At 45.2% G+C, this 21,083-nt stretch overlaps 1 long non-coding RNA gene across 1 annotated transcript in view; it reads left to right on the forward strand.

Moving 5' to 3' along the window:
• Positions 1-4,901: 4,901 nt before the first annotated feature.
• LOC125698717 (uncharacterized) overlaps positions 4,902-21,083 on the forward strand; it is a 33,580-nt gene continuing 17,398 nt past the window's right edge. Inside the window, exons 1-2 of the long non-coding RNA XR_007379285.1 lie at positions 4,902-4,994; positions 7,224-7,355. This is a non-coding gene — a long non-coding RNA (uncharacterized LOC125698717). The remainder of the gene's footprint in view (positions 4,995-7,223; positions 7,356-21,083) is intronic.

Below are 21,083 nucleotides of genomic sequence, written 5' to 3' on the forward strand. Positions count from 1 at the left end.
CTTCTCCTTTTGCTTTTGTGTTAGAAGAAGGTGAACTCTGAAATGTCAGTTTGGAGATGCTGTTTGAACACAGCGGTACGAGTCAGTGCTGTATTTGACCAGCTCTGTTTACTTAAACACAATTCCTCACAAGCACTATTAATTTCAAAGGCTGCTTTATCTCATTAGTGTCTGAAAGAGAGGTGTCTAAGAAGGTGTTTGCACAAATGTGAGGTTAAAGTAATGGCACTTCTGTAGCTGCATTGCAATGGCTATAACTGCATGGTTGTCCCTGATCTGCCTTGGCATCTCAACAGAGCTCTTCTAAGATGCTGTTTTATGCCAGCTGCTGGCTTTCTATCATTCTCTCCTCCTTATTTTTACCCCAGGACTGGGTGACTCCAGCCCCTGCAGTTGTACAGCAGGCACCTTCATGTTGAAACAGAAGGGAAATATATTGGTTTTGAGCTAGAATGTGAAAGGTAAGTGACAAAGTCCAAACCACACTTTTGCCTGGGAGCCTATGCCCTTGTCTTGTGATGGGAGTTCTTCAGCCTGATGCCCATAAGTGTGTGCAAGGGGCTTGTTGCCCCTTTCAGGAGAAGGGAATGCCTTCATGTCTACCGGGGAGGCTGCTGAGAAGCAACTGTTGTATCTCTGAGCAGCAGACCAGGAACATAACATGGTCTATTACTATTAATGATAATTTTTAAATGGAAAAAAAAGAAAAGGCAGATTATTTAAAAGCCCCAGTTCTGTTTCCAGATCCAACTTGGAGCTCTTGCATGCCTACTTAGTTTGCCTTTATGTACCGCATAACTTGGGGAAATGTAGGTTTATTGCTTCACTCTGCTGCTCCTGAGAAAGCTCACCCCAGGCCTTCAGGTGGGGCAGCTCTGAGTCTTTCCATGATATGAGCCAGGTGGAAAGGGGGTATTCAGCTTGGTCAGAATATCCAGGCACTCTCATTTTTCCTGAGCAATGAACAGTGGCCCTTTTGATTAACCAGGAAAGCCGTGCCTTCTGCCTATACAGGCCTTGCAAGGACAAAGAATGTTTCATGGTTGTTTGTTCAGATGAGCAAGTGTCAAGCCTGAACTATGAATTAGCTGTGGTGGTTTAAGTTAGCCTTTATGATCAATAGAATAACAATTATTATTTAATTATAGGTGACACCAAGTTGGCAGGAAGTGTTGATGTGTGTGGGGGTAGGAAGGCCCTACTGAGCAATCTGCAGAGGCTGGATCTCTGGGCTGAGGCCAATGGGATGAAATTCAACAAGACCAAGATGCATACTTGTGCAAAAGGTCTGATTGTATTCTGTCTATCAGCTGGAGATAATTCCAAGGTAGTTCACACAGCATTGCTTGCTTTTGAGGTAGCTGGTGAATGGCCAGTTATGCAGACCACTGTGGATCTTGTTATGCGTAATAACTGCAAATTGTTACATCGTGCTTTCTGCTCAGAGATCCCCAGGCACTTTGCAGAAGTATACTCACCTGTGTTTTCAGAGGACAGAAGAGTAAAGATGTTCATCTGAAATAGATCTTCCTAGTTCCAGCTATTTCCCAATTATGATCCCAAAGTAGCTGATCAGCCATTTGGTTTGTATGGGATAGGGAAAGTTTCTAGATCAATCTAATTAAGATCCCTGATGAAAGTGAAATGAATGGAGACAGAGAGGAACTCTTAATGTGTGGCATTGCAAATGAGTGTAACTGATATTTGAGTGAATGCCTGGACTGATTCAGTCCTGCAGCTGGCAAAGTGCATGCTGTTTATTGTGAAAATGAGGTCTCTTTTGTCTCTGGTAAGAAAACCCTGCCATTGCTACATCTGTCTTCCAAATGGAGACTTTTGGGGTGAAATAAACTTCACTTTATGAGACTTTCCTGAGACTGCCCCTTGCCTCCTGCCTAGAGTACTTCCGTCCTGGACTGCCAGAAGAACAGAGCTGTGCAGCAGACTGAACCTGCTGAGGACTGTGCCCTGATGTGCTGCAGCCATCCCACTTGATGGGAGGACACACAGTGGGTGATGCTGCCTGTGTGTCTGCTGAGGGACAGGGCAGATAGGGCACTTCTGTGCTGAGTTTAATCCGTGATGGAATGAAAAAGGTTTCCCATTCAGGGCAGTGGATAGTCCTAGGTTATGGCACAGGCTGGTGAAAGATAGCAGGATGCTAGTGCAGGAAACTGGATCTTTGATTTGTTCGATTTCTCCTTCCTTAAAGCAATGAGCAAATACTGGCAGCTCAGGAAAAATGAAAAGTCATTTTTTAGCAGCAATATTACTTCTAGTTTCTGAATGGCAGTAACAAAAGCATTCACCTATGTATGAGAAAAGATCCTTGCAAGAGATGGGGCACAAAGGGAGAATCATTGGTTTCAATTTATAGATGCAGAGTTGAACAGAGAAAGGATAAGTGAGCTGCTCCAAACCAGCAATATCAAGGGACATCTGACCCTGCTCCAGTGCCACTGCTTGCAGACTTGATGCAGATTTTCACCTCTTTCCTTCCTGCAGCAAAATGTGCTCTTGGAGCTGGTCCATCAGCTAGGGAGAGGCTCACAGCTTGCTGTGCCAGGGCCTCTGCCAAGTGACTCCATTAAGAATTGCTTTCACGATTACAGTGCCTATGCAAAAGAGGAGCAGGCTCTTGGGAGGATGTTTATATGACTCGGATCCTTTATCTGGCTTCGGTATCTCCTCATCGCATGCATTGAAGAACTGTCTTTCTTAGTGGCTGATTAAACTGCTAAATCCAGCTTTGTGTAACCCTATTTACCTTCTATACCTGGTTAACCTTTATCATATTTGCAATTGTGTTGGGAGAGTAGCATAAACAGAGAGAGGTGGGTGGAGGAGGCAAAGGCTAGCCAGAGAGAGCCAGCAATGCCCTGCTTGCCAAGGCCCCACAGATAAGAGGAGATGTGTGCCAGGCACTGAGGTGCAGGAAAGCGATTGCCTAATTTGTGCTGATCAGCACAATAGCTGTAGGAGTTTTCCAGACCTTCATGGGATTGACACAAGGGCTGAAGTTTAAGCTAAATAGTGTGAATTCCAAACTCTGTGGGAAATTATTGGTGGGTCCTCAGGGCTGGCTCTGTCAGGCAGTTGCCCTTGGGTAACTTGGCATTTGGGTCAGTGCTATCCTGTGAGTTCTTCCCAAAATATACCCAAGCACCATTACATCTGTGTGCATCCCATTGTCTTCTGTGCTAAGTTGCTTGGAGGATCTGTTTTCTGTGAGCTACAAAAGAAGTTGTCTGTCTGATGGGAAGGGCCTGGCAGAGACCAAAAGGATTGCCTCTGCTGGAATGGGAGCTGTGCCTGTGTTCTTGTTGCTGTGTCCTTTATTACTAGGAACAAGAGGGTTTCCAAAGGTTTGAATAAGGGAAGCTCTCCATTTTTCTGAGATCCTGCTCCATCCATGGGGCTCACCTGGGGTAGGTCTTGAGATGGTTTGTCAGTCTGGTCACACTGCCCCATGGGAGCTGCACTGCTCCTCTTTGCCTCTCTGGGAGGAAAAATGGTTTGGCCTCGAGAATATTTATCAATGAGGAAAGAAAATTCTGCATGGACAAATGCTCTTCTTCCTTCTCATTGCAGAACCTGTTTCTGTGCCATTCCTTTTTGTCTGCAAAATTCCACAGTAATTGCACTCCTAGAAAAACACTTAGGCTAGATTAGTTTTACAGATGGATCTTGCATGCACTTTGGATTGGATTATGTTGAGGTCAGGTCTTCCTTCTGAAAGTTCAGGTATGTTTCCTAGGATGTGTGACTGTACACCTTTTGGACTGAGCAGCTGAGGAATTGATTAATTGCTATTTGCTACCTGTTCCAGTTTATTTCCCTACTATTTGTCTAAGATTCAGAAAAAGAACCGAATGAAAATTTTCATGGGTTAGTTCATAAAAAAAAATTTACACAATTCCACACTTGTGGAATATTCAGGGCATTTGAAAGTATTTCTCAGCATTGGAACAAGCACTGGTTGCTGAGATCTGTGTTGTTCCATTGCTGGATTCACTAGGCTGAGCGCTATGAAAAGGAAATCAGAGCTCCCTGGTTTGTGTCACTTTTGTTTAATTGAATGCGATTATTTGTTCTGTGAAACTGATCTCCTCAGGAAGCTGTGTTAATCTGAATCATGTAATTCGAACCAAGTGCCTTCCTCTTCCTTTGAAAAGTGGGTTTGAAACCCTTATTCCCTTACTTCTTACTCAGTTAGATCTGAGAGGGCAGGAGAGGCTTCCCCTGGTTTTGGAAGGCAGAACAAAGCACTGCTTGCCCTTAGGACAGGGCTTCTGGGTCCTGATGTCCTGAAGCTGAAAGAAGAGGGATGAGATCCCAAAAGAAATCCTGGAGTGCCAGCATGCCCAGCAGGCGGTGAGGCAGAAAGCTCATCTCCTTGACTAGGGAAGATTTGCTCTGGGAAAAGGGAATCCAGGAAACCTTCCACTGGTAAAATGTCATGGTGGTATTGCCTTGAGAATGAAGGACTAAAGGCTAGACAAGCAGCAGTCTTGTGCTTGGTGCTAGCCCAAGCGGTGGGTTCAGACTTCTCATGGCTCCAATATCAGTGCTGTGACTTTCAGCCTCCCATAGAAACACTTCTGGGTTGTAACAAGGAGCAGCCTTAAACTTTTTTGCATTTGAGGAAGAATGGAGCAAAATAAAAAGCTACAATTGAGTTCAGCTGCCTAAATAGCTTGCTGTACATTAAGCTTTTGGGAACTTCTCTTCAGAGAAGTCTGTATTGGTCTACATCTAATCACAGGCTCTATGGGAACTGTTGAGTCCCAGCCTGAACCCCTGACTGAACACCTGGGGAAAGGACCGTCAGCCCTGGGAGCACAGGTGAAGGCAATGTGTGAGACAGGAAGGGTTGGAGCCTGGCTGCACCTCTCTTAGGCCTCACTGGAGGGCTGACTGCTGATGGGGAAGGAGTTCTGGTTGGAATCCTCCCTTGTGGAGTCTTTCCTGTAAGCCTGGATCCTCAGAGATGGGTGAGTGCTTTTACTTTCTGTTTGAAATACCATCCTACCTATGCTGGTCCCTTTGCTGTTATGCTGCTGTATTAATCTTTCCAGTTGTAACACAGGCCCTTCTGCTACTCCGTGACTTCCAAAGAGTGTGTGTTGTGGTGGATAGAGCAGTAGAATACAGCTGTGCCTTGGCAGGAAATGATTTGGTGCAAAACAGTTACTATGGGAAATGCTTTAGTGTAAATGCTGGGCTTAAACCCTTATCCGTGTTTTAATTTGCTTGATTGAACAGAGGGGTAAATGCTCAGGATCTGAGATCAGTTTTACTTCTAGGCTGCTGGTTTGCAGTTTTAAACTAAGCAAGATCCGAAACAGTTGAGTAAAGCATCATCCCAATGCAGACTTGCAGGCTGGTGCTAAATCCCTTCTAATAATTTACATCCCAGTATAGCTTTTCCTTAGTTATCTGCCTTTATCCATCAAGTTCCAGTAGCTTAATATAAACTCTTCCACCTACCTTGCTGCTAACAGACTAGTGATAGTACTTAACCACTTACATTATAGGTAAGAAAACATGTAAGTCGTATTGCTGTTTGCATCAGTACTGAATTTACCCTGAAGCTGTCCATGGGAACTGAACGTGGGTTGTATCTGGCTGTGCCTTCATTGAGTTAGTATTAAGTCTTGGTGACAAACATCCTTGTATCTTCAAAACGTTTCTTGTTTTCGACTCATTTGAAGTATTAACTTGTAAGCTGACACAAATAAACCAAAAGACATGAGAGAAGTAAATGCCTGGACAGCGCTGGTGTTTCTGTTGGTTGTACAAGATACTTGGCCTGGATAACAGTAATTAAGTGCATCAAAACCAGTGTCCTCTACCTCCTGGTTGCAGCTCTGATCTCATCTTCACATCCATGTTTGTGGTTCATGGTTGCTGTATCAGTCTGAGATAAATACTGTGTTTGCTAAAGGAGGCTGAATGTAGAGACTCCTGTCTGCTAGGAGTGGAGCTGAACATCCCTCAGTTCCAGGCCTAGGATGTAGCTTACACATGGAAGACTGGAAGCCAGGGGAATTTAGTACCAAGAATATCCTGCGTTTGAACAAAGGCCGATTATTTTGAACTCTTTCATACCTGATGTGCTGTTAGCAGTGGGAGCATGACTTGTATGTCCTTCTTTGGACAGAGCCTTGCACAGCCCCGTGTCAGAGGTAATGTGGCTGATGCAAACAGCAGGGTACAATACTGTGTACAGTATTGTCAGTGGCTCTTTGGAGAGAAGTGACTGCTTTGTTATGTTTCCAAGACACCTGGAGCAGAGCAAGGGTGAAGCAAGTAGGCTGTCCAGAGGAACATTGCCCTTTCCTGCTTGCTGAGTTTGAAACAGATTTCTGCTCTATTTGCTGAGCAAAGAACTTCAGCTCTTAGCTGGTCTGTAACAAGCCTAGTCGAAGTAGTGTGTGGGATTTTGTCAGCAGCTAACTTTTTCTTTTCTTAATCATTTAATAGAAGTTACGTCCCAGAAAATGCAAGCTCGGTGGAAATTCAGAGTCTGTTCTGGACTTTGTAAGTTTTTCAGAGCAAGCAGCAGCCAAGCATATAATCCTGTCTTCTCACACCTGTGACTTTGTCCTTCTGTCCTGGCATGAGTTTGATCGTGAGGTCTGAGCTCTTCCTTGGCTGGCTCCTTTCAGAAGCTGGTGGGAACAGAGGTGCTGGGAGGCTGTTGAAGAAGAGAATACCAAGACAAGACACTTGCTGTTGTTAAGTAACCAGGTTCACCTGCAAAGAAAGCCCAAAATTATAGGGGATGGTTAATAGTGGTAGAGATCAGAGATTGGCACAGCTGGCTTTTGGTTTGAGTGGTGGTGAAATTGTGTATAAATGTCAAGACTCCATTCTGAAGCTGTAGAGGTACAGTCTGGTACCAGCCTCAACTTTTTGCCACAAGACTGTGAAATTCATTCTGGTCAAATGCCAATGTGAGATAAGAACATTTCCAAAATCAGCCAGCCTGTTGGGTGTGAGAGAAATTTGCTTGTTTCCCTGACGGTTACCGTTTTGTTTCCTGGTCTGTAAGATGTATGTCCAAGAGAATAAATGGATTTCTGCCCATCTGCATTTGGGCAGAAAGAATCAATTTGAAATTTCATTGTACTTGTAGTTTTAAGAAGTTCCTGGAAAAAAAAAAAAAAGGCAATCAAGGAAGGGTAAAATATCAGGTCCTTGTGGTTGTTTCCTTCCAGTGCTTCGCTTTGGGATACTGAGCCATCACTGAGGCCCCACACAGCTGGTGGCACCTTGTGCAGGCCCTGTGAATGCACCCACAAGGATGCATCAACCCATGTCTCCTTCTTCACTCTGCCAAGGGTATGGAGGTAAGAGGATGCAGCTGCCTTAAGTTCTGTAGGTGATCAACAAGAGCTGAAAGTGTGTCCCTTGGGATGAGGACTGTGAACAAGGTGTAAGGATGTGCTTTTCCTCATTCCTGGGTGTTAGAGAAAGCTTTCAAGGCTGCTCAGAGCTTCAGCAAGCTACAATGGACTTGGTTTTGTTACATGGTTTAACCCTCTATTATTTATCACAACTGACCTTTGTAGCTCTCTGCAGTTATTGTTTAAATTGTTCTGTCATAAGGGTTACTAGAGCTGCTCTCAAAGCCTAACAACCTGTAACTGTAACAACTTCTCACTCCTTTTTCTCATCTACTCAAGCTGTAATAGAAGCACTTCTCTTCCTATGCTTTCTTCTGCTTGCATTGTTTTCTTCTAATGCTATGCTCCTGCTGGCCTGTGTCTTACAGCCAGCTCCTTGCTACAGCCTCTGGTGAGCAAAATAATTCCATCCTTTGATTTTGCTGTGCCAGAGGATTTCTTTTTCTCTTAGGTTTTGTGTGTGTGTGTGTGTGTGTGTGTGTATGAATAGGTATGTTTATGTTTTTTGTACTTCTCAGCGTGTGTGGATAGAGCAATTCAGCTTCCTAGCACTGCCATCCCAATCCCATGTTGTGCTCTGTACAGCAGTATCTCTTCCTCTCCCTATTCCCCATCTCTGCTTCATCCCCAGATGTACACATTGTCCAATTCACTGTTCATGGTCTGCACTGGAATGGAAGCCAGGGGGTGTGTGCAGCTTCACCTGGGAGAAGCAGTTGCACACCAGTGCATTGTACACTTGTGCATTCACAGTTATGCTTCCTAAACAAAGCTTCATTTGCTGTCTGAGCTGTGATGTAGCAAGCTGGTACTTGGCTTCCAGTCTCTTTTAATGAGGTTGGTTATGCACGTGAATTTGGGCACACCATTAAATGTTCTGAGTATGTGACTAAAAATTGTGAGATTAAGCCTTATCCTAGGTGTTCTGTTTTGACCTGAAGTGAAAACACGCATCTTTCAAAGCAAGCCACCCTCGTAGCAAAAGTTTAAGGGGTTAAAAGAGTCTTGAAATATGGGAATCTGAAATATTCCTCAAATCAAGGTGTTAGAAGCACAGAAGCAAATTGGTAAATGAACCTGTATTTTCCTTTGTGCACACTCAACTTTAGCGAGATCCAGTCCTCCTCTGGAGGAAGTTTAATTTTCCTGCCTCTTCAGACTGCCTGAGAATGTAGCCATGAGGCCGATGGACTTGCCGTGACTGGGAACTTCATAGAGGGCACTGCCACTTCTCTGAATGTCCATTGACAGGAGCTAATTTCATTTGTCATTGGTCTGGTAAGCAGGCTGCTGAAGCCAGAGGAAAGGCTTCTTTAGAGAAGATAGATCTTATGATAGGTCAAGAATGGAGGCTGGATTTGCACAAACGTGTTTCGGCTTTGCTCACTTTCATTTTTGCTCACAGGATGTAAGGGCTTGAGGAAGCAAGCTGCATGCATGTGAAGTGTTTGTTCATCCCAGGATTTTCCAGCCAGTCTCTGAGTTGGGTTAAGGAACAGAAGCAGATGCAGAAGTTGCTTATGGCGGCTGCCATGTCTGTTTGTTATAGACTTCTCTCCCTTTTCTGAACAGGCTGGCCTGTGCATATGGGGTCTGGAAACCTGACCAGACCTTTGCAACGCAAGCCCTGATCTGAGAAGGTGTTTGGACAGGTAGAGTTAATGGAAGGAAGTTTCCTTGCTTGGAAAGGACTGGCTTGTTTCCTGACTGCAAGCATGCTGACAGGCCATAAAATATGAACAGCTGCCGAATGACAATAGAATTCTCAGTCTCTCATCTGTTCCTTCTTTCTGTCCCATGCCTGCTTGCTTTAGTGATTTCAGGTGCATCCTGAGAGATGCATCCTAGGACTGCCGTGAATCTAAATGTAATCTATCCATGCCAGCCTAACTCCCCACAGCAGCTCTGTCTCACTGCCTGCCAGGACTGCATAGCTTAAATGACATTATTGCTATGCAGGAGCTCTTCTTGAGCTCACTGCACAAAGCTGTAATGAATGGATCATTTGAGACTTTTATCCCTTGCTTGTGCTGTTATCTTAACCCTCCTGCCTTTGAAACCCAAAGACAGCTCTTGCTGTTGCTTGGAACATTCACAAAGTGGAGGGGGCTGTCAGGATATCTTTTAATGGTCTGCTGTGGTTTCCTTTCAGACAGCCCACCTTGAGCACTGTTATTGACAGAGAGGCTGGTAGGCATTGCTGATGGTGTGCATGTGTGTCTTCTGTTAGAGGATAAACAGGCACATATGAGTTACTCAACAGTGGAATGCAGCAGGATGTGAAAAATGGGGTTAGTAGCATCTCTTTTATAGTAGGCAGGAATAAGACACAACTTTATCATTTTTTTTTCCCTTTTTTTTTCCTGGTGTAATCTCCATGATGTTGGCATCTTCACTGCAACTGGTTTACACACAGAAATGGGATTTATCCCAAGCTCTCATTTCCCTCTTACTACAGTCTGATTACCTTTATTCTTCTTAAGAGTGCCTAGATTACTAACAGTTTCTCATCCTAGCATATGCTCCATTGCATGCTTAGGAAAGGAAGCCATTCTGCCAGTGCTTCCCTCAGCCTTGTGAACTTGTTTCTAAGCCGGAGATACCCAGCCTGCTCCCACCAAGTACTGCTGAACCCCACTGCAGGCTAAAAAGGGATTTGACTAGCTCCAGACAGACCATCTGGTTTGCTTCTCTGTGACTTGATGGAAACTTGGGAAGGTGTCAAATAATAGGAAAGAGCTTTGATTATTAGAAACGTCCAGGTTTCAGTTGAAAGATGTTTTGGTTATTACTGAACAATGGAATTGCTCCCAAGGCTGGATTGGTCCATGCTGCTCAGCAAGAAAGAGCCACTGACTTTATGGCATGGCAGCAGGAGCGTGGTGGAGCCAGGGCAGCTGTCCTGAATTAGGATAGGGGTTATTCCATACCACCTGACATCATGCAGAAGGCTGTAAAGCTGTGTGTGGTGCAGATGGGAGCTGCTGGGGGGAGTTGGCTGGGTGATGAGATGTTGTGTTGCTAGCCGGGTGTCAGTCAGCAAGCAGTTGTGTCAGCTGGGTGGTGAGTAACTGCATCGTGGTTACAAATGTAGGTCACTCTGAAAGCAATGTCTCCTATGTATTTCCATGGAAACTGCAACAAATACAAGGAGAAAAATAATGCTATTTGATAGATCAAGTTCCCAGCTACAAAACCTTGTTTTCTCAACATAGTCACCAGCTTTAACCAATTTCTTCAGGTATACTGATTGAGACTATTAATTTCATGGTGTGCTGTCTGTGTGTGGCTGTTTGGACATGGCTTGTCTTTCACATCACTACTGAAATGCACCACCAACCTCTCGCTGCACTCACATCCACTGTTTGGTCTCTGTAAACGTTCAGCAGGTGTTGATGAATGTCAGTGGATGCTATTTTCCTTCATGGAGAAAATTCAGTCCCAGCCTCTATCTTCATATGCACTTCCATGTCAGATGCCATTCTGTCAGACTGTCCCTCTGCTGTCATAAGTCACATGGTGAAAATGTGTAATGGAATGTAGGTGGAAAGGTTCAGCCTCTACTGCCATCCCACCACATCTGCCTCCGTTGTGGGCTGACATCATAAAACAGGAGGCATTACTTTCAGAGCAACCCCCATACATTGTCATTATTGCATTTTTGTTCCCACTTTCCTTTTCTGTCTCAACTGTAAGTTCTATTTTGTCTCTAACTCTCTTCCTGTCCCACTCACAGGGGAGTGAGCGAATGGCTCTGTGGTGCTTAGCTCTCTGTGAGGTTGAACCACAAGAGAAGGCTGTGTTTTGGTTTGGGCAGTCCTGTGTGGAGCCATGAGTTGGACCTTGTGGGTCTCTTCTGACTCAGGATGTTCTGTGATTCTATGATTCTCATGGGGGAAAACAAAAGTGAGCTTGCTCCTCCCCCTCTGCTCCCCAACCCCCCTTTCCCTAGCTGGTTTATTTTGCTGGTAATTGGTGTAAGCCAGTAATGAGATTCATCTCCTGCTCCCTTTGGAACAGGGCACAAAGAGAAAACAAGACCAGGGTGCTTGCTCTGTAGGGCAAACCCTGCAAAGAAATTCTGTGTGTGTTTGGGCTATGAGCAGATAAGACTTTGAACTTAAGTAATGCTTCCTATTCCAAATGGTCACTGAAAAAGCAACAGGCAGGCAGTTGTCTTGGTTCAGAAAGTGCCTTCTCTAAGGCACTACTGAGGGATTGTTCCACTTCAGGCTGTGAACCCTCATAGTTTTAGACAACATGAGATAAGAAGGATGTGAACAATGTCTATTTATGGAACACTTTGACTATTGAGCTATTAGACATCTTGGTACGTTGCCCATCAAAATTGAGAAAGTCTTGAAAAAAGCCTGTGCTGCTGAAGTGCATTTGCTGTTTATAAAATACAGCTAATCCTCGTGAGTATTGTCTGTAGTAGGAAAGAGTGAAAACAAATGATTTGTATTTCAGAACTCTGCTACCACCATGAAGAAACTGTGAGCCTTACATAAAGAAGGGAGCTGAATATACAACTTGAGAATACTGTTTTACTACTACCAGAAGAGTGTGGGCTTTCATACAAAATTGTTGAAGATATGTTTTTATAAGATGAATAGTGGGTTCTTTGTGGGTACGTGCTTTTATCTGTAAAACACTGTCCACTGTAATACTTCCCTGCATTTGACTGAAATCTCTGAAGGATTACTAAAAAAGACAACCACTGTGAGGAATAGAAGTGCTCAGCCTGCATTCCTTCTCCTCCTTCCTCTGGGGAACCCTTCTCTATCTTTTCCCACCTCTTGGTCTCGATGGTGTAGTAACTGTTTGCTTTGTCAAGCCCAGCAGGATCCTAGTGGAAGTTTTAAATTCTGATCCACAGCAGCTGAGTGCTGTAGGAGGCTAAGCAAGTCATTTGGACATCCAGGGAAGGGTGTGCTGATCATTGTAGTTGTTTCTGTGGTGTTACTCATCAGTTGCAAGAATGGAGCAGAAGGTATGCGGACACAGTGGCTGTAAGGAACTGCTCAATGAAACAGCCCAAACTGCCATCAGATCTGTGGGAAGTGGTTAGGATGGATGACCTGGGCAAAGCAGCATTGTGTAGCGGAGGTGAGAGCAAGGACACCTTTCCTGGACATGAGAGCGGCTCTCTGGATGTAGATTCAAGTGGGTGAGTTAGTGAACCATCCTGATGCGAGGGCAGAAGAAAAAGTCAGTCTGACCCAAGATTCAAGTTCAAGCAGAAGCTGCTTACCTCTCTTTCTGTTTGTCAGATCCCTCAGTGCTGTCAGGTCCTGGGCTGTGTGTGGGCGCCGCTGTTTGTCTGTCCCACTCCCTACTCGCAGCGTGCTGTAGACATCAGCTATTCTGTTACAGGTGCTCAGCTTCCTGTAGAGCTGGGGGAATTATCTGTGAGTGGGATGGCTGAGCCCTGGGGCGGATGCTCCATGGAAATTCATGAGGAAAAGTTTTTGTGTAAGGCTTCAGGCCATTTTAGGGAGGGTGATGTTGGTGGCTGCCCTGCGATCTTCTCACCTTGTGAGTGCCAGCTCAAGCTATGTGGTTCTTTGGGAGTAAGGCAACGGCACAGAGAAAATGGAATGTACAGATGACTTGGCTGTGTGTGGCCCTCGTTAGCCATGTGTGGCTGGTTGGAGCTGTGTGGGCCCAGCTTCCCCATGCTTGCCCATTCTGAAGGAGTCTGGGCTTGGGACCCTCAGATGTAAAGCTCGATGGCAATAGCATTGCTAACCTTTGTCCCACAGCAGGTTGGAAATGTAACCTGGTAATAGAGTTAATCAGCTTATTTGTTAGAGCATACTTTGTGAAAAACAATGCAACACTTCTTCCTTATCAGGCTCTGGGGAATCATGAACATCTCATGATGCTCATCTCTGTGATATGGAAAGGCAAGTTCTCCTTCGCTGGGTGGTGTTGGTACTGTTGTGTTGTATTTTTTGTACAAACTCCCATTACCACAGTATCTGAACACTTGTGAGGAGTTGTTGCACCAGGGTGCAGTCAGGCTCAGAGGCACACAACTGATAAATGTCACATCCTGATTCCTTACTCTTCTACACGCATGGTTCTTTGGCAAGTGAAGTTTGTTGCATGACTCATTGACCATAATGTTCAGCAGAAGGAAGACAGGAGTGGGCAGATGGAGACAGGTCCTCTGTGTTGAGGCAGCAACTCTCTTTGCAGAAGCCTAGAAGCGGCTGAAGCTTTCTTTGAAGTCGTCCATTCAATTTCAAGATTTCCTGTCCCAAGATTTGTACGAGCTGGATCTGAAGTAAGACATCCCAATGTTTTTGGAGTCAATCTCAGTTCCACCACCTTTCTCCCTTCCCCAAGCTCTCCAGGTCCCTGCACCTGCTGCTGCTTTATTTCCACCTTAGGCTTCTGCCCTTCCCTCCCATCTACTGTTCACTGCCCTCTGGTGTGGGGCTGGTGATGTCTAGCCTCATTTGCTAGAGTACTTGTTGGAGGCCAAGTGATGAGCACTAGCCAGTAAACATGCTTGTGATGCCTAAACCCACCTTTGTCAGTCATACTGCTTCAAGCTTTGTATTTTTCCCCAGAGTGTGTTTTCAGACGGTTTTAAGCTCCTTGCAATTTTTGTTTGTGTTTGGCTAAAAACTGCTGCTAAATAAGCTAGAGATGGTGCATGCCATGTAATATTCAGAAAACCAGTTCACAGTACTGTTCCTCCCTGTAGTTAGCTGGTGAAGGCAATCACAGGAGAGGCACAGGACCACGTTTCAAATCCCTCTACATTAAGGTGCAGAATACGAGTTAAAACTCTTCTGTCCCACAGAACAGCTTTGTCCATTGGCTGCAGGTCATTTGTGAAGGGTGCTTCTGCCTCTCCAGCCAAGCTCCTCATGGAGGTGGGTGCAGGTGTTCAGGAGGCCTTGCAGAGTCCACGACACTATTTCTCACCCACCCCAAACACAGCAAAACTCAAAATTGAAGCAATTTACTTCAAATCCCTCCTTTGTATGAGGCAAAGGGGAGTTTCGACTCCTTCCATGTCGTGGTCTTTCCTTTTTTTAAGAGAAAAGGACAGCAAACAGAGCATCTCACAAATATGGGCTGTTGAAAGTATCCTCAAATGGAACAGTTTGTTTAATCAGTTGCTGTTGTTTCCATTTAATGCAAACTTCCAAAACAATTTGCTTCCAGTTTAAGAATTAAAGTCATTCAAACCGGCCCATCTCTGGTGTACTGAAATAGCTGTCCCCGGGCAGTCAAGCCTCTGTAAAGTGTCCTGTTCAGCTGCATATATCTTAGTCATAAATTGATATTTCTTCATCTCTAATTACCTCGGTGCTGCTGGTACTCCTGAGTACCTTGGAGCGCTATTAAGTAGTAATAACTATTGATATGTGTGGGAGAAATTAAAGGTAATAAGTAGCTTCTTAGGAGGGCTTTGAGAGGAGCTCAGAATGGGATTTTGTATTATACAACACAAAGCTTCTCATGGGTGCATCTGAATGCAGACTTGCATCAGGGGAATTAAAAGGTGAATGGTTTGGTTCTTGGGTGTTGGACTCTGTCGACTCAGTAGGTGGAAGAGTGATATTTACAAGCTGAATCTCTGTGGTTTGTTTTGTTTTATTATTTGTTTTGGATTGCCTTTTATCCAGAGGTCTTTGAAACCAAGTAGAAGATCCAGAAAGGCTCTGAGTTGGGCTCTACGTCTGGCCATGGGCACATGGAAGTGAGGCACGCATCTAACCAAACATTGCCTATCCCCTAGCTGAAGCATAGGCTCCCTCCACGTGCTGCAGCAAGCCCTGCATCTCCCAGTGCTGTGCAGAAGGCAGCGGAGCGATGCTCTGATTTGTACCTCACCACAGGAAAGGCCAGAAAAATACTATTTTGATGCATGGATTCTTGTAGCTCATAGCCTGCCGTGTTTGGTTTTCCTCTAGCTACTTGCATGGTGAACCTGACAGTATTCGAGTCACTGTAAAGCTAATGACTTAACGAGTTAATAAGGTCAGTAATTTAAATCTGTGCCATGCATACAGCGGGATGAAGGGATGGGATTTAGAGATGAGACTCAGTAGGTTCTGTTGATGGTTAGATGTGACAATCTTGAAGGCCTTTTCCAACCGACATGACTTGGATTCTAAGAGCAGGATGAAGATGCAGAAACTGCTTAAGGTGTGGTGCTACGTGCTGTGCTGGGCATCCAAAATCACCTGTAACTGATGGTATGCTGTGTGGAGGAGGACACAAAAAAAAGTGTCTTGCAAGAGCCACTGGAACTGCTTAGTGGCTACAACTTATTTTTGCTCTGGTGTTGTGGCTGACCAAAAAAGAGTGGAAGAATGTCTTGAAGCTTTTTTGTAGTTCTGTTTTTGTCCTAATGGTACTGATTCCACCAGTTACTGCTCTTGTTCTCTCCGTACTTCCAGTGCCTCTTCTTCCAAGGTGAACAGCCCCTATCCTGTACTGCTCTGGCTGTCCATGTCTTGAACTGTCTGCCTGAGTGTGAGGTCCCAGAACGGAGAGCAAGCTTTCTCATGGATTAGCAGTTCTATCCAAGACCAGAGCTTTGCAAAGGGCACAGACTTGCAGATGGTGGCTGAAATGCAAGTGCTTGATTTTTTTGCCTTGAGTGCATAGGAGGTCCCATTGGAAGCCTGTTGCCAAAGTAGTAGGTTAGCAATTAACAATGATAATTCATTTACTTTCAATTGTGTTCTTGAAAGTAAGTCTACCTAGGGGATCTCAAAGGGATGTACACCAAAATATAGCTGAGTGACTCCCTTGCTGCACACCTGATCTTTCCCTCTTTTTACCCTGCTCAAGGAGAAGGACAAACTACTGCTGTCTGTCCATATGAGGATCTTGCTGATGACTGCACTGCACTCCAGTGCGTGGCATTAAAAACTAGAAAGGACATACCCAGCTGTCACTGTGCTGTGGCAAGAATGCAGTTGTATTCTTGTGCAGCTACTGCAGTCTGTTTGTAAGACATGATATAATTGAAAAGCCTGGCACATTTCCCACAGCAAACATTGTTAATCCCCACGAGCTAGGATTAGTCACCACTTCTTACAAGCCTTGACACAAAGCTAGCAAGTTATTCAGTTAATCCTTGCTTACAGGATAAATATTGCATCCAGTAGGGAATTTGGCAGTGTCTTCTTCCTCTCCTCTTATGTAGTGGAGTATAGTGATGCGTTGAGTCTCTTCCACCTGAAGTTGGAAGGGAAAAATGCAATAACATGATTGATTCTAGCACCTGCTATCATGATGCAGCTGGATCAGCTGGGAAATTGAGTACAAAACAACCTGCTGAATCCAGGCAGTGAATGTAAGCAGCATCTTCATACTCTCTGTGCTGTTGGAGAATTTTTGTGGTATGCAGCAGTAAATGTTCAGTGCCTCACATCTTCAGTTCTCCTCCAAGCATCCTTTCTACCTTTTTTGTTTTTGTTTTTCTTTCATGTGATCTCAAGCTGTATCTATATGTAGTATCCCTGAAGCTGATTGGAAGATTTCCCATGAAACCAGGGTCACTGAGATGATGGCATTTTAGGCTCTGTGAACTTTCACGGAGTCTGAAGTGCAGCTTCAGGTTTCCTCATGAACAACCTCCAGAACAGCAGTACCACACTGAGCAGCTGGCCAAACGGCTGGGTGGATCTGGAACCACTGAGCAATCCACCTGGGGATTCTGGCTTGAGTCAGGGTGCTGGGAGAGCTCAGAAACTCTTCAGCAGCTCTGATGAGGACTTTGTCTTCCAAGCCTGTTGTTGGAAGTATTTGGTGAAACCAAGACCACAAGTAGGGGAGATGGGTCTTCTGGTTGGGGACTCTTGATCTGTGACCAGCCCTGCCTTCCCAGTATCTTATCAGAGTGCATCTGGCTGCCAGATGAAGTCTGACTTGGAGTAGAAATGTTCACATCTAGTGATTTTATTTTATTTTTTTGGTCTTCACTTTGTTGCTTTCTTGACAGTCTGTCTGGAAAAAGTTAGTTCATTTCTGTCCTACCACTAGCATGATAAAATAGTTCTGCATGTGGTGCCGGAATTGCAGTCAATCCAGTGGTGAAATCATGTTAACACCAGGTGCAATAAATGTTCTAACCATGTTTTTTTCTGCTGATCCTGGATGCCGTGAGGGAGGTTGTCACGCTCAGTATTGCTTGAAAGCTCTCCTATCTGTGCTTTGGATTTTTAAATGCTTATTTACGTTGCTTCCATCACTTGTCCCTGCGACTTGGGGTGGCTGAGCAGGAAGGCATCCATCCCTCCTGGCAATTTGGATACAAATGCTGTGATGTTTCTGGACCTTCTCCAAAGTGTTTCTTTGTATCCCATTATATCATGTTGGTAGGCTTCTTAACAAAAATACCATGCTGAGCCTTTTAAGCTGGCAGGACCCTGTGGCCCTGAAAGCAGGAGGTTTCCAGCAGCTTGAAGTGAGTAGCCAGATAATGCAATGTGCCAGCAGCGGTTTTGTCCCCTTCTGTCCCCACCTGGAACTGACACATGTCACTGTTGTTTCCCCTTTTCTCTTCCCTACCAGACAAGGTCACTTTGGAAGCCAATGACCAGTTAAGCTTTAGTTCTGCTGCCTTGGAAAATGATTATCAGAGGGGACAAGCTTCCATGTAAATGATTAACTGTCACATCCGATGACTGTTCATATTTTAACAAGCTCTTTTTGCACAACTCTTTACCTCTAACTAACCCGAATTTCTACGAAAATGGGTTTCCCAGTGTGTTGTAATAGATCATAGAATCATTTGATTTGGAAGAGGCCTTTAAAGGTCACCTAGTCCAGCTCCTTGAAATGAACAGGGACACCTACAGCTTGATCAGGTGCTCAGAGCCTTCCCCAGCCTGATCTTGAATGTCTCCAAGGATGGGGCAGCTACCACCTCTCTGAAAAACCTGTTCCAGCGCCTCACCACCCTCACTGTAAAGGAAAAAAAACCAAAAACAAACCCAACTTTTTCCATATGTTCAATCTAAATCGCCCCTCTTGTAGTTTGAAATGGTTTCCTGTGGCCACAGACCACAGAGAGAATGGTGTGCCCTTATTTCTTACGGCCCCTTTAGAAACCACAAGGCTGCTCTCAGGTTTCCCCAGAGCCTTCTCTTCTCCATTCTGCACAGCCCTAGCTCTCAACCTGTCTTTGTAAGAGAGTTCTACCCCTTGGATAGTTTTGGTGGCCCTCCTCTGGACGCACTCCAGCAGGTCCACATCTCTGTTGTACTGAAGACTCCACACCTGGATGTGGTGCTCCAGCTGAGGCATCACCAGCGTGGAGTAGAGGGGCAGGATCAGCTCCCTGACCTGCTGGCCACATTTCTTTGGATGCAGTGCAGGATATGGTTGGCTTTATGAGATGCAGGGATGTATTGCTGGCTCATGTCCAGCTTGCCTTCCACCCGTACCCTTAAGTCCTTTTTGTCAGGGCTTTCTCCTTTCATCCCCTGGCTTGTATTGAAAGCAGGGGTTGCCACAACCCAGGTGCAGACCTTCCATGTGAGTTTGTTGAACCCCATTATGTTCACCTGGACACTGCTTGAGGCTGTCTGTGTCCCTCTGGATGGCATCCCTTCCCTCAGGTATGTCAGCTGCATCACAGAGCTGTGTGTCATCCACAGACTGAGGGCACACTCCATCCCAGTGTTGATGTCACTGATGAAGATGTTAAAAAGCAGTGGTCCCAGTGCTGACCCCTGAGGAACGCCACTTTTCCATCAGGACACTGAGCCATTGACCACCGTTCTTTGGGTGCAATCTCACAACTAGTTTCTCAGCTATCCATCTGTCCAGTCTTTATCTTTCTAATTTGGAGAGAAGGATGTTATGGGGGACCATGTCAAAGGCCTTACTGAAGTCCAGATAGATAACATCAGTGGGTCTTCCCTTGTCCACTGATGCAGTTATGCCATCAGAGAAGGTCATGAGGTTGGTCAAGCAAGACCTGCTCTTGGTGAAGCCGTGCTGGTTAACTCATTTTACCTCCCTTCCTAATGTGCCTCAGCATAGCTTCCAGGAAGATCTGCTCTATGATCTTCCCCAGCACAGAGGTGAGGCTGACAAGTTGGCCTTCCTTTCTACTTTTCTTAAAAATGGGTGCATCATTACCTTTCTTCTGATCTTTTTTTCTCATCTGATTTTTCATTGAGATGTGGCTGCAGCATCTAATCACAGCAGGAAGAACTGTTACAGGGAAGAGGGAAATAGTCCCCAATAGCGAACTTGTGGGAGCTTTCCCTGGAAGCCCAAATCTTGTCCCTGCTCCTACTCCCTTGTTGCTGCTGGTAGAGCATGTTTCCTTTTCTGTTGCCAGGACGATGAGAAGCAGAGTCTGACTCAGCCTGGGCCTGGTACAGTCTCTCATAAACCCTACCTAATGAAAGCATCAAGTTGCATTAAAGCCTGCCTTGCTCCTGCTTGGCTCAGATTTTGGAGGAGCTGAGAGCCAGGCCAGGCTTCTGTAAGGTGTAATTCATGGAGGAGAGAAATTCAGAGAAGCACTGTGATGCCAGGAGGAACAAAATAAAGGCTGGGTTGTGTCAGCGTGGCCTGAACTGATCCTCCTGATATTGCACTTCAGAGATGTTTTCCTAAAACAAAATGTTTTGGAGCTCTATTTTTTTCTTTTTTTGTATATGTGTGTGGAGCATGCGTGTGCTCTTTGAAGCCCTCTCATCTGAATGAGGGCTATACGAGATGCAGGGCAAAGGGTGGCAATTGCCCTTTGATTTATTTACAGCACCTTCACTTTTATTCTGTTTCCCCTTTTAGCAATAAGGATTAAATTTTATTCTTGGCTTAACAAAGGTAACTGTGAGCAGGTTTGCACTTGTGTGCTCCGAGGCTGTTTTTAAGAGGTGGCTGATAGCAACATGTTGTGGTTTGACCTGGCAGCAGCTCAGCACCACACAAACACTCGCTCACCACCCCCAGTTCCCAGTAAGATGAGGGAGAAAATTGGGGAAAAAATAGTAGAACTCGTAGGTCGAGATAAAAACAATTGACTAAGATAGAAAAAGGAAGAGAGAAATAATAGGAATGATTATACATACTATATATATAGTACACTCTACAAAATAAATGATGCACAGTGCGGTTGCTCACCACCAGCAGACTGATGCCCACCAGTCCCTAAGCAGCAGCTTCCCCTGCCCACTCCCCTCTGTTTCAGAGTGTTTTTTCATGTGATGTCTGATGATATGGGATATCCTTTCATAGAATCACAGAATGGCCTGGGTTGAAAAGGGCCATAATGATCATCTAGTTTCAATCCCTCTGCCACAGGCAGGGTTGCCAACCACCAGACCAGGCTGCCCAGAGCCACATCAATCCTTTGGCCACTTCAGGCCAGCTGTCCTGGTTCTGTCCCCTCCCAGCTCCCTGTGCCACCTGGCCCCTCACTGGCAGGACAGAATAAGCTGAAACCTCCTTGGCTCTGTGCAGCACTGCTCATCAGCAGCTCAAACATTGGTGTGTGATTAACATTGTTTTTCTCCTAAGACCAAAATGTAGCATAGGAGCATCTGCTGTGAGGAAAATCAGTTCTGCCCCAGCTGAAGCCAGAACACAGTGTTGTGGTGTAGACCTGGGGAACCTTTAAGGAGAAAGTCAGGTTCTGAGATTAGATTCTCCTGATGCTGGTAGGAATTGCTG

The sequence above is a fragment of the Lagopus muta genome, chromosome 11 (genome assembly GCF_023343835.1).
Source record: "Lagopus muta isolate bLagMut1 chromosome 11, bLagMut1 primary, whole genome shotgun sequence".
Lineage (NCBI taxonomy): Eukaryota > Metazoa > Chordata > Aves > Galliformes > Phasianidae > Lagopus > Lagopus muta.